General features: G+C 46.7%; 1 protein-coding gene across 2 annotated transcripts in view; it reads left to right on the forward strand.

Annotated features, from left to right (window-relative positions):
* LOC108547876 (protein Tob1) overlaps positions 1 to 11,829 on the forward strand; it is a 152,163-nt gene that overhangs the window by 73,510 nt on the left and 66,824 nt on the right. Inside the window, exon 1 of one of the 2 annotated variants that reach the window (XM_017900581.1) lies at positions 11,306 to 11,606. The exons of the other annotated variant lie outside the window; for it this stretch is intronic. The gene's annotated coding sequence lies outside the window, so the exon portion shown is untranslated. Of the gene's footprint in view, positions 1 to 11,305; positions 11,607 to 11,829 lie in introns of those variants that run through there. 2 annotated transcript variants of the gene reach the window in all.

Below are 11,829 nucleotides of genomic sequence, written 5' to 3' on the forward strand. Positions count from 1 at the left end.
TCGGAGAGTAGGCAATTTCACCGATACGAGCGTCGGCAAAGAAGAGCGGCGCGTGGTGTCTGACTTTCACAGGCCTCGCACCACTTTCGTCGGCAGCGAGTGGAATCGGAGAAACGGCAAAGACGACGAGCATCCGACGGCTGGCAGCAGCAGGTCGAAAGCTCGGCTCTCGAGTGCGGAGACCTTGAGTGCGTGCACTCGCGCGTTGGTACGTCCCTGAGCCGCAAACAGGAACACGGCGATTATCCGGCAAATGAATGAAATCGAGTGAACCGGTTCACTCGCGTACGTACGCGCGCTGCTGCCTCCGCTCCGGTTCGCTGCGGATCCGCCTTAAACCAGAACCACTTCTTCGTGAATGGCCATGCACGGCGTGGCAGGCTCGTGCTCCACACCGAATTACGCCACGGAGTTAACCGGCTGTCGTACGATCATTAATCTGGCTGGTCACGTGGCGACCACCGCGTCTTATTAGTTTCGATGGGACGCGTGGCTCTGAGACGGAAACTTGCTGTGTCATTGCTCGATCACCAATGCATTGTTTTCGGATAAAGTTATCGGATGACTTAGAATTTATTTCTTCGTCTCTGTGGCTATCTCGGTTATTTATTTGCGCGGTTTCTATTAAATACGAGTTACATATTCGCACGAGTAACTTGGTGGGGCACATAGCCAAACGAGAGTACTATGGTGCCGCGTTCGAATGATGCCTCAATTATAACTCCGGCGAGGATTACGTGTAAACATTTCGATTAACCCAAATTTGGATTAACCCGAGCGAATTGAATAATGGAGTAGCGAATAATTACTTTGTCTCAGGAGGATGAGATCACGATTCATTCTGCATCGAATGACCGAGGAACGACGCTGCGACCGATACGGCAACGGAATCTTGCGAGTCTCCATTTAACTCCGGCATACCGTCAATGAAATTTTTCATAACGCACTATGTAGTGCTATGACGGTACTGCGAAACCGGTAGCACACGTCAGAGACTATAAACGTCTGCAGAAATATTTGTACGTAATTCACGAATACGTTCCTATAATAATTAACGCTTTACTTATTCCAAATAATAATTATTCCTCGCGGAAAGAAAACGATATCGGAAACTCTATTAGGAACCCGGGGTAAAAGATGAGAAATTCGTTCAAGATGTTTAAAAATAAAAGATTCGATTGCTTTTTTCCTAACGTCGGCCGTTCCTATTTAATCCCCAATGTTTCGTGTCACGAGCTACTCGTACGTTCGTTACGCAGCGTTTAAATCATAATTAATCGCATAGTAGTTCGATAAATAAGCAGCACACAGCTCACGGGCGTTCATCAGCGATCGCTCGTTGAATTCGCAATTAGTCGCTATTACAACATAGTACTCACGGTGCACCTTGCAGCGCGTGCACTCGTTTCAGAATGGTTGCCCGATCGATAGCCGCGATCGTGGTAAAATAGTCGAAATTGGTTTGCCTCGGTAGAGAAACTGGTCTGTCTTCCGACGCGTGCGCACGTGGTACCTCTTTGTTCGCGCAATTTCACGGTCGTGGTCGGCGTGTGTGGGTCGCTGATAAAAGCTTACGCTATCGCCGGCAGTCTCCGCGCTTATCGCCGCGAAAAAAGCCTGAACGGCTGACGAATGACTCAATTCTGCAATTTTTTCCTTTTTTCTGCACTCGCCGGAGTTCCTTCGCCGCGCGACGCCTCGAGTTTCCGCTTCAGCAAATTCGCAAGTTACGCCGGTTTCATTTGCGTACCTAGATCGGTAATTGAAACGGAGACTAAGGTTAAGTTGGGTCACGAGGACATGGTGGAATTTTTACACGGGAACGGAGTTATGGCAGTTGCGTGGAAACGAAATGTGGAGAACGACACGAGAGTTTTCGTTTCACCATGATCTACGGAGAGTTTGGTGGGACAGGCGACGATCGAGGCACATTATGGATCGATGGATACATCGGAACGAGTTTTTCTCGTGATAAGATAAGCGTATCGAGCAACGTCATTGGAACGACGATGTTTTACACTTGCAGAGAGGGGGAGGTACTGTTTTCTTGTAATACCACGTGGAAACGTTTCCCCGTGGAAGTGTTTACATTTCTAATAACGATATCGATTTTATCGCGCGATATCGAACTAGCGTTATCGAATATCACGCATGGGCGAGAGAAGAAACTCGGTAGTCGAGAAATTATTTCGAGGGGGCTCAGCAACGATGTTAACGAGTTCTAATCGTATGGAACATCGGTATGGAAGAAACTAGGGATACGTGCAGAAATTCCGATCGGAAGCTCGAATTTCAGGCTCAAATCAGGCTCTGAAACGAAGTACTCGAATGGGAAACTCGGATGGACAGTCTGAATTAAAGCTGAAAAATTCGAATTAAGAACTTGGATCGGGGACTCGAATTGAAAGCACGAACTACAAAATAAACCTTCGAATTAAAAATTTCGCGTCGAAAAATCGTAGCAAAAATTCGATCAACAAAGGAATCGCGACGAGGATCGAGAAATCGAATAGAGAGCCTAATTTAAAGATAAAAAATTGGAATTAGAAACCTGAAATCGAGGATTTAAATTGAAAACACTAATTACAAAGTAAACCTTCGAATTAAAAATTTCGAGTAGAAAAATCGTAGCAAAAATTCGATCAACAACGGAATCGCGATGAGGATCGAGAAATTGAATCGAAAGCCCAAATTAAAGATAAAAAGAAGTCGAATTAGAAAACCTTGGATCGGGGACTCGAATTGAAAGCACGAACTACAAAGTAAACCTTCGAATTAAAAATTTCGAGTCGAAAAATCGTAGCAAAAATTCGATCAACAACGGAATCGCGACGAGGATCGAGAAATGGAATCGAAGATCCAAATTAAAGATAAAAAATTCGAATTTGAAACCGAGAATCGGAACTGGAATGAAAATCTCGAATTACGAAGTTAACCTTCGAATTAAAAATTTAAAGTGGAAAAATCGGTGCGAAAGTTCGATTGGCGACTGAATCGCGACGAGGATAGTTTCGCGGACGATTTCTTCGTCGGATTACGTTCGATCGTCGCCCGATTCGCTTCTTGCGGCGTACCATGAATATGCATACACGCGGAAATACGACGTTCGCACGCGCGAATTCACGCGATCGCCCCGTCCCGCGCAAATATTTGACTCCGCTCGATCGAGTGTCTACCTCCGTTTCTTGCCTCGAATTTTCGCAAGCGTATTTTTATCGCGGCCGCGCCGAGACCCACGGAGGGCACGTACGTTTCCACAGATTCCACGAAAGAAAGGAACGGAATGGAAGGCGGATTTTTCCTCGTCCCGCCGACACGAATCACGATATCGTGAAACTGTTTGTTCTCCGCGAAAACAATCTCGAGCGATTGAAGCGCGATGTCGGTCGTTGTAACATCGATTTCCTCGAGCGATGAAAATGAACTAAGAGGAAACGTTCCTCTTCGATCGAAAATATCGAAATAAATACCATGAGAAGAGTATATCTGCATTTATGATATGTAAATTATATAATCCTCACATTTTTTTTTTTTAATCTGGTATTTAATATCAATAATTTACCCTTTGCTCTACTAAAAAACTCACCATACTTTTTTGAGCAGTAAATAAAAAATTGCATAGTAATAGAATTGTAAAATTATTTAACTTCGATATTTCGCACACTGTTACATTACATTAAATTTGATATATTAATTAATATCGATCTTCTAAATTTTATGAAACGGTGACTGAAGCTCACCTTTCGAGTGCAAAGGGTTAATAATGAAAAAATAACAATATTGCGAAAAATTGCTAAATATTTACATACACACAAATGTACCGAAAAATGAGTTTCTTTCGTGAAATGAATCACTCTCTCCCCATCCGTATCCCACTTCGTCATTTATAAAAGCCTCTATATAAATCGTAATAAAAATTCACGAGCCTGAATGGCAAATGGAATCGATCAAAAATTATCATTGCAAATAATCGCGTAAAATGAACGAGATTTTGCTCGCCAACGTGTTTCAGGAAAAAGGAAAAAAAAAAAAAGGAAAAAGAAACCGAATAAATTGTGTCGATAAGACGGTGAAGCGAACCGAAGAAGGTAACCGTAGCAGGAAAACGGAAATTAGGGTGGAAAATAGTAGTTCGCGTAACGTAGTAGGAAGTTTTACGGCTCGATCGCAATATCTCGCTAGTTGAATTCCGCTCGTACACGTGCCACGAGGTCAGTCGTAAAACGGTGCTGGAAGAATGTTAGCTTGTTACGCAAAATAACGACGGACGAGCGAGCGAGCGAATACTAATACAAGTGTTTTCAGCCGGTTGGCCGTGACCACGAAGAGCTCGACTCTGGAAAATAGAAACTCGCCAGCGCGGTGCCTTCGGCAAAGGACAAACACGATTATCGGTCTGGTTATCGGCGGTAGTTAATCAAGCCATGATTTATCGACCTGCTGGGGTTGCATAAATTTCGCGCCAACGATTACATACACCTACGATCGATTAGCTTCCTGCTGTAATCGTAATTTATATAGAAATACAGTTCTTCTCTGGTTCCTTGCCTTTTTCCATCCTTTCCCTCTTTCTTTCCATTTTTCCACATTTTCTTTTTTCCTTTCTTAAATTTTCGCGTTTCGATTTCTGCGTGATCGCGCACCAAACGGATGTAACGCGCATAGATTAATCGCTGGACATGCTCAAGGTGAAAATAATCGTGGCAACCGGAGAACGAATTGTTTCCGTTTCTTTCACGCACCACGCGGTTGCATCAAGGAAACGAACTTTTCCGTTGCCCGTCGCGCAACCGGCTAATGTTTGCCCAGATCGTATCACGAGGATATACATTACTCAAACCACTGGTCCGCAGTCATATCTGTGGGAAATGTTAATTTGTCCGCGATCGTGACCGTGCTCCAATCCGGCCCTTATATCAGCCAATTATACAAGTGTATTTCGTATCGAAACGAGACCAGTCATTAATACAAATTTATTCCCGTCGAGGTTATTCCAAATCTAAGATAGTCTACCGAGCACGCTCGATTTATTATCTTTCCTGCGTGATTTTAAATTAGATCGCTGCGCTAATTCCGTCTTTACAAATAAATTCACCCTCGATAAATAAATCCCGAATCTCCCAAATCTTCCACGATCTTTCCGTTACCCGTTCAGCGATTCGTCGAATTTGAACGCGTGTAGGTTGAAAAATTCAGAAATTGGAAACTCGAAAGCACGAAAATTTTAAAGAACTCCACGAATTTTAAAGAATTCCACGAGGAAAGTAATTCTCCTGTTAACCCCGGGTATTTCCCATCCCGAGGAATCGAAGTAGTCCGATAACGACGACTTTCGAACCGCTGCCCGTTAATCTGTCGCGGGTAGTATCAGTGTAACGCGGCCGCCGGTTTCCTGCTCGCGGCACGTATTATCGGATTATTGCGTTCGCGGGCTGTAACGTAAAAGTTCATACCGGTAATCCTTGGCATACTTAGACCGGACAGAGTCGCGAGCTACGTGCTCGTTCTTAATCTCGGTCGAAAAACCTGCTCGAACAATATGCGCGACACGTACGCGTGTATTGTGCGCCGTTGCACGCCGGCGTGTATATACGCGGAACGTTGCACACCTAAAACCCGCCTTGCCGGCCCTCTCTCTCTCCTCTCCTCTCTCCGTTACATTCTTATTCCAGTGCTTCTCTCACGTTCCTGCTTCCTGCGCCAGAAAAATTGGCTAACCTGTTTACTGATGCAACAAAGGAAAGGAAAACCGAGCGAGAGCGTCCCGAGCGTGGAACTGGCGCGCAGAAACCGGAAGGGAGGGGCCAGGGGTGAAGAGGATGCTCGGGAAAGGTTAAAATATGAAGCTATAAAAAACAGTCATGCTGTCGTATGTTTAACAGCGACACTCGAGAAACTGTGGATCGATTTCGATGGGCTTGGACGGACCAACCTCGAATGATCGATAAAAATCAACGAGGATTGCCCTGTTCGAGAGGTTAGGATCCATTTCGACTCGCGACGGCCTTAACGCGGTAATGAGTGCAACTCACTAGCGCCACCGTGACCCGTATCTACGATAGACGCACCGTGAACATCGAGTTACGTGCTACGAATGAAGTATCGCGCGGATTAATCGAAGAACCCCAACTTTGATATCACCACTCGACGTTTCAACACTAAAAAGGACACGAGAGGTGAGACAGGAAGCGATTCGGAACATAGCGGTGATTCTCGCTGGATACTAGAGGGTGGGTAACGCAAACACGGTAGAGTGGTTGCAAATAAAATTATATCGAGCAGCGGTAGAAACAAATAAGAGATGGGATCCGTAAATACGGCTAAAAGGAAAGTCAACAGGGGCGGCTGGGCCCGTACGGACGTGCAAACGAGGGCGTAACTGGATCGAGCGGTGGCTGCTCCTTTCGCAGCCGCGGCAGCAGGGTGGGGTTTCGAGAAAAATTGATAAGAGGAACGGGACAAAACGATAAGAGGGAAGAACAAACGCGGAGTAGCGATCGATAACGTCGAGAAGAAACTAAATGTAACGCGCATAGATTAATCGCTGGACATGCTCAAGGTGAAAATAATCGTGGCAACCGGAGAACGAATTGTTTCCGTTTCTTTCACGCACCACGCGGTTGCATCAAGGAAACGAACTTTTCCGTTGCCCGTCGCGCAACCGGCTAATGTTTGCCCAGATCGTATCACGAGGATATACATTACTCAAACCACTGGTCCGCAGTCATATCTGTGGGAAATGTTAATTTGTCCGCGATCGTGACCGTGCTCCAATCCGGCCCTTATATCAGCCAATTATACAAGTGTATTTCGTATCGAAACGAGACCAGTCATTAATACAAATTTATTCCCGTCGAGGTTATTCCAAATCTAAGATAGTCTACCGAGCACGCTCGATTTATTATCTTTCCTGCGTGATTTTAAATTAGATCGCTGCGCTAATTCCGTCTTTACAAATAAATTCACCCTCGATAAATAAATCCCGAATCTCCCAAATCTTCCACGATCTTTCCGTTACCCGTTCAGCGATTCGTCGAATTTGAACGCGTGTAGGTTGAAAAATTCAGAAATTGGAAACTCGAAAGCACGAAAATTTTAAAGAACTCCACGAATTTTAAAGAATTCCACGAGGAAAGTAATTCTCCTGTTAACCCCGGGTATTTCCCATCCCGAGGAATCGAAGTAGTCCGATAACGACGACTTTCGAACCGCTGCCCGTTAATCTGTCGCGGGTAGTATCAGTGTAACGCGGCCGCCGGTTTCCTGCTCGCGGCACGTATTATCGGATTATTGCGTTCGCGGGCTGTAACGTAAAAGTTCATACCGGTAATCCTTGGCATACTTAGACCGGACAGAGTCGCGAGCTACGTGCTCGTTCTTAATCTCGGTCGAAAAACCTGCTCGAACAATATGCGCGACACGTACGCGTGTATTGTGCGCCGTTGCACGCCGGCGTGTATATACGCGGAACGTTGCACACCTAAAACCCGCCTTGCCGGCCCTCTCTCTCTCCTCTCCTCTCTCCGTTACATTCTTATTCCAGTGCTTCTCTCACGTTCCTGCTTCCTGCGCCAGAAAAATTGGCTAACCTGTTTACTGATGCAACAAAGGAAAGGAAAACCGAGCGAGAGCGTCCCGAGCGTGGAACTGGCGCGCAGAAACCGGAAGGGAGGGGCCAGGGGTGAAGAGGATGCTCGGGAAAGGTTAAAATATGAAGCTATAAAAAACAGTCATGCTGTCGTATGTTTAACAGCGACACTCGAGAAACTGTGGATCGATTTCGATGGGCTTGGACGGACCAACCTCGAATGATCGATAAAAATCAACGAGGATTGCCCTGTTCGAGAGGTTAGGATCCATTTCGACTCGCGACGGCCTTAACGCGGTAATGAGTGCAACTCACTAGCGCCACCGTGACCCGTATCTACGATAGACGCACCGTGAACATCGAGTTACGTGCTACGAATGAAGTATCGCGCGGATTAATCGAAGAACCCCAACTTTGATATCACCACTCGACGTTTCAACACTAAAAAGGACACGAGAGGTGAGACAGGAAGCGATTCGGAACATAGCGGTGATTCTCGCTGGATACTAGAGGGTGGGTAACGCAAACACGGTAGAGTGGTTGCAAATAAAATTATATCGAGCAGCGGTAGAAACAAATAAGAGATGGGATCCGTAAATACGGCTAAAAGGAAAGTCAACAGGGGCGGCTGGGCCCGTACGGACGTGCAAACGAGGGCGTAACTGGATCGAGCGGTGGCTGCTCCTTTCGCAGCCGCGGCAGCAGGGTGGGGTTTCGAGAAAAATTGATAAGAGGAACGGGACAAAACGATAAGAGGGAAGAACAAACGCGGAGTAGCGATCGATAACGTCGAGAAGAAACTAAACCGAATTCAATGGAGCGCGCAGCTGGGGGGTGGTCGGAGAAGAAGAAAGAGGAAGTCGGTAAGGGGTGGCTGGCTGGTGTGGGTGGCGGGAAGGGGTGTACAAGGCGGTGGAAACCGCAGATAACGCAGGATAGCCGGGTCGAGTCGTTAAACGCTGCAGAAACGAGTCGGCGAACAGTGCAATGCGCCCCGGCCTTTATTTACCGAGCGCGTGCTGCTTTCCATGGGACCTTTAAAAGGCACGCGTGAAAGGAAGAGTGAAATGGAGAGACGAAGGGTAGGCGTGTGTGTCCGTTCGTGTGTCACTGTGTGCACGTGTCGGCGTGCGTTTCTGATGTTTCCTTCCTGTTGAACTTTCCACGTGCCCGAGCCCTGCACCCCGAAGTGCGCGCTCGTGCGTGATCCTCCTATCGTCCCCGTTCCTGTATGCGTGACACATTTTATTCTACGCCACGAATGGCAAATACGACCGGGGGAGATCTTAAAAAGACACACGCCAGGCTTTTGATATAAATACCGCTGCGTGGAAAACATCCACTTGCCGTTCGAGGGTTTCTCTAGCGGATTGGTGGGGTGAGAATTAGCAGATTTCGAGGTTACGTAGTGTATACCTTTGAATTGCTTCGCTCGTTGACGACGGGAGAAATCTGATTTGCAGATATCTCCGAATATATATTGTATTATATTTAACCCCTCCGTTAATATAGCTTAACCCTTACAACAACTTTCCGGGTATCGTCCAAAAGCAGCTTGAAAAATATTCGGTCCCTCGGTGTGCGACATTGTTACTGTCGTTGGAAGTTTATGTAACTTTTTTTATCGATGCGTTGGTTAATTTATGCGTTACGCAACGCGTTGTTTTGATCTCGAACAATGTTCTTTGGCCCACATATCGAATGTTTCGTAAAAGCTCTCGATGGCTCTAAGATCGAGCGATTACGAGCTCCGAAGTGTCTCGACGAAATACTCTAGAATCCACGTGCCGCGAAGCTACTCGAACGTTTAATCGACGATATCTGTGCACAAAGGAACGTAACCGACCGATCACTCGGTATTGCCCGCGCTATCGATCCGAAATAATTAATGCAACGGACGACTCGACGCCGACTATCGAACATTCGAACAGACACCGTAACGAAACATAAAACAACGATTGCACGAAGGAAAGTTCGACGAAGAAGACTGGCAGCAGTGACCGTGCAAGCGAGCGTGTCCAATCGAAAAGCGATTCTCCGATCCTCATGAACGATTCACGGTAGCTACGCGTCGCAATCGTTTCCATCGCGAAACCTTTCCTTCGTATTACGACGGGAGAAAAATGGATCCCTCCGTGAACCATGGCCAATACGACTTTATAATCGCGATTACGTCTGGCTGGTCTTACCTCATCGCGGAAGTCGCGATACGAATCTACCTTGCTATTTGTCGCGATCGTCTTTAGATAGCGGGCTTCCTGCACGTTCGGTTGCCGGTTTCGTGCTTACGCGTAAGTGAATCAAGGTCACGCGATCTAAACGCGATTAAACGATACACCCGAGCTGCCGGTGTTTCTTCGTGGGAATCACTCTTTCGTCCAGTGATATATTTCGCCCGTAATATCACGAGAAACCTTGGAAACCTTCGAGCCGTCGAGAAGATATGAATTGGTTAAGAGGTATTAACCTTTTAAATCTCTCGTGATCCCGTGCATCGTTAATGCTAGGCAAGTGAACTAGATCCGAGATACGATGTGGTTATTGCCACATTAGGCTCGTTTATATCTCGCAATAGGATTCATAAGTAGACGAGATTACGAAAAGGTTGAAGCGCGAAACACTCGGCCGGTAATTAAAGATAGCGCTGGCTGGTAATTTTCCCTAGGGTCATTTGTATTTACCGCATCGCCACGTCGGGGAAATATTTCGCGCAATGAAAAATCTCTAGACTATATCTGCACGTCCATGGTTAACATTTTCTATATACATTACACCCGCTACTTTATCTCGCGCGATAAATTTCAAGAACGCGCGTAAAACGGTTGAATATGGTTAACCGAGTCTAAACGGAACAAGCTCTCACGGCGCCCTATCTTGAATATCCGCGGTGGTTTTTCGTAAGCGCGTAACGCGACGTCAAGACGAAGCACGCGGTTGAAATGGGGCGACCTTTTCCTCTTTTCCCGTCGTCCAATTCCAGATCTGGGGAGAAGAAGAGAGCTCCCGATAACTTGCCTTATCAGCGTGGTCGGTGGAAAGCGAGCACAAGTGCTAGGAAAAAAGTAGTACGACGAGCGACCGCGACACGTCGAGGTCTCGCGTCCTTGCCAGTTACCCCTCTCGCTGCTCCGGAGTGGGATCTTCCCCCACCACGCCGGCCGCTCGTCGGTGGCTCCCCCTACTCCCCTCCCCGACTCCCCCTTCGTCCAGAGCGGTATGTAAGAGGCCGCACATGTTTCCCCGCGTTCCAGTCTCGCAGCGGCACTCGCGAGTGACTGTTCGTGTGAATTCGCGTAACGGTAACTGTTCTGATTAAAAAGGAAAAAACATTCGCTCACGGAACGAAGGACATTACGGGGACACGCGTGTTGTATATAATATCTATATCTGTCTCTATATGTACATACGTATACGCGTGTGCAATAACGCGCGCGCGCAAAGGACGAATTCTTTCCTCAGTGCTTCGTTCGAGAACTGACACGACACACCGCGAACGTCGTTGCAGCGAGCAACACACCGAATATCGATAGAAAAAGATAGAGGGGGAAGGAGGAGCAGTACGGCGAACGTAACTGCCCTAGTCGTGTCCCTTTCTTCCGAATCTCCGCGTCTTTCTTTTTTTACTTTTATACGTAACGTGTATACGCGTTGGCGATACGAAATATATATATATATATATTTATATACGAAATATATATTATATATAAATCATATATATATATACGAGACATAACCTTATTTTCCGGCGTAACGGCGGATCGCAGTGAGAATCGATTGCGCGAGTGACAGCTTGTTCCCTGTTTGGAGCTACGATCTATAAAGGAGTGTGACAGAGAGGGAATATTATTTCGTGGCGTACCTCGAAGGAAAACGAAGCACGGTGAGAGGAGTGTGGATACGCATCGGCGAGGATATTCCGAGGGTGTTACGGAACTAGTGATCTTCCACTGACGTCATTTCGTGCTTTCGTGCTTCATTGGAGGGACGAGAATAGTGTTCGCTGACCCGACAAAGACACGTGAGTATCGAACTCCTCTGCCGCCATTCCTCGGCACTCTAGATGTTTCCTGATCGTGTTCTCGTCGTGGAACTGTAACTCGCGTGAGCTCGGCTCTGCTTCTTTTTTCACTACCACTGTGTACACACGCGTCACGCGGTTAGATAATTTATGCGCGGAACCCGTCGCGGTGCGAATTCTCTAGCGTGTCACGCGATCGGAACACGTCCGACTTCGTAGCGGT

The sequence above is a fragment of the Eufriesea mexicana genome, unplaced genomic scaffold (assembly GCF_001483705.2).
Source record: "Eufriesea mexicana isolate 0111107269 unplaced genomic scaffold, ASM148370v2 scaffold1272, whole genome shotgun sequence".
In the NCBI taxonomy this organism is placed as follows: Eukaryota; Metazoa; Arthropoda; class Insecta; order Hymenoptera; family Apidae; genus Eufriesea; species Eufriesea mexicana.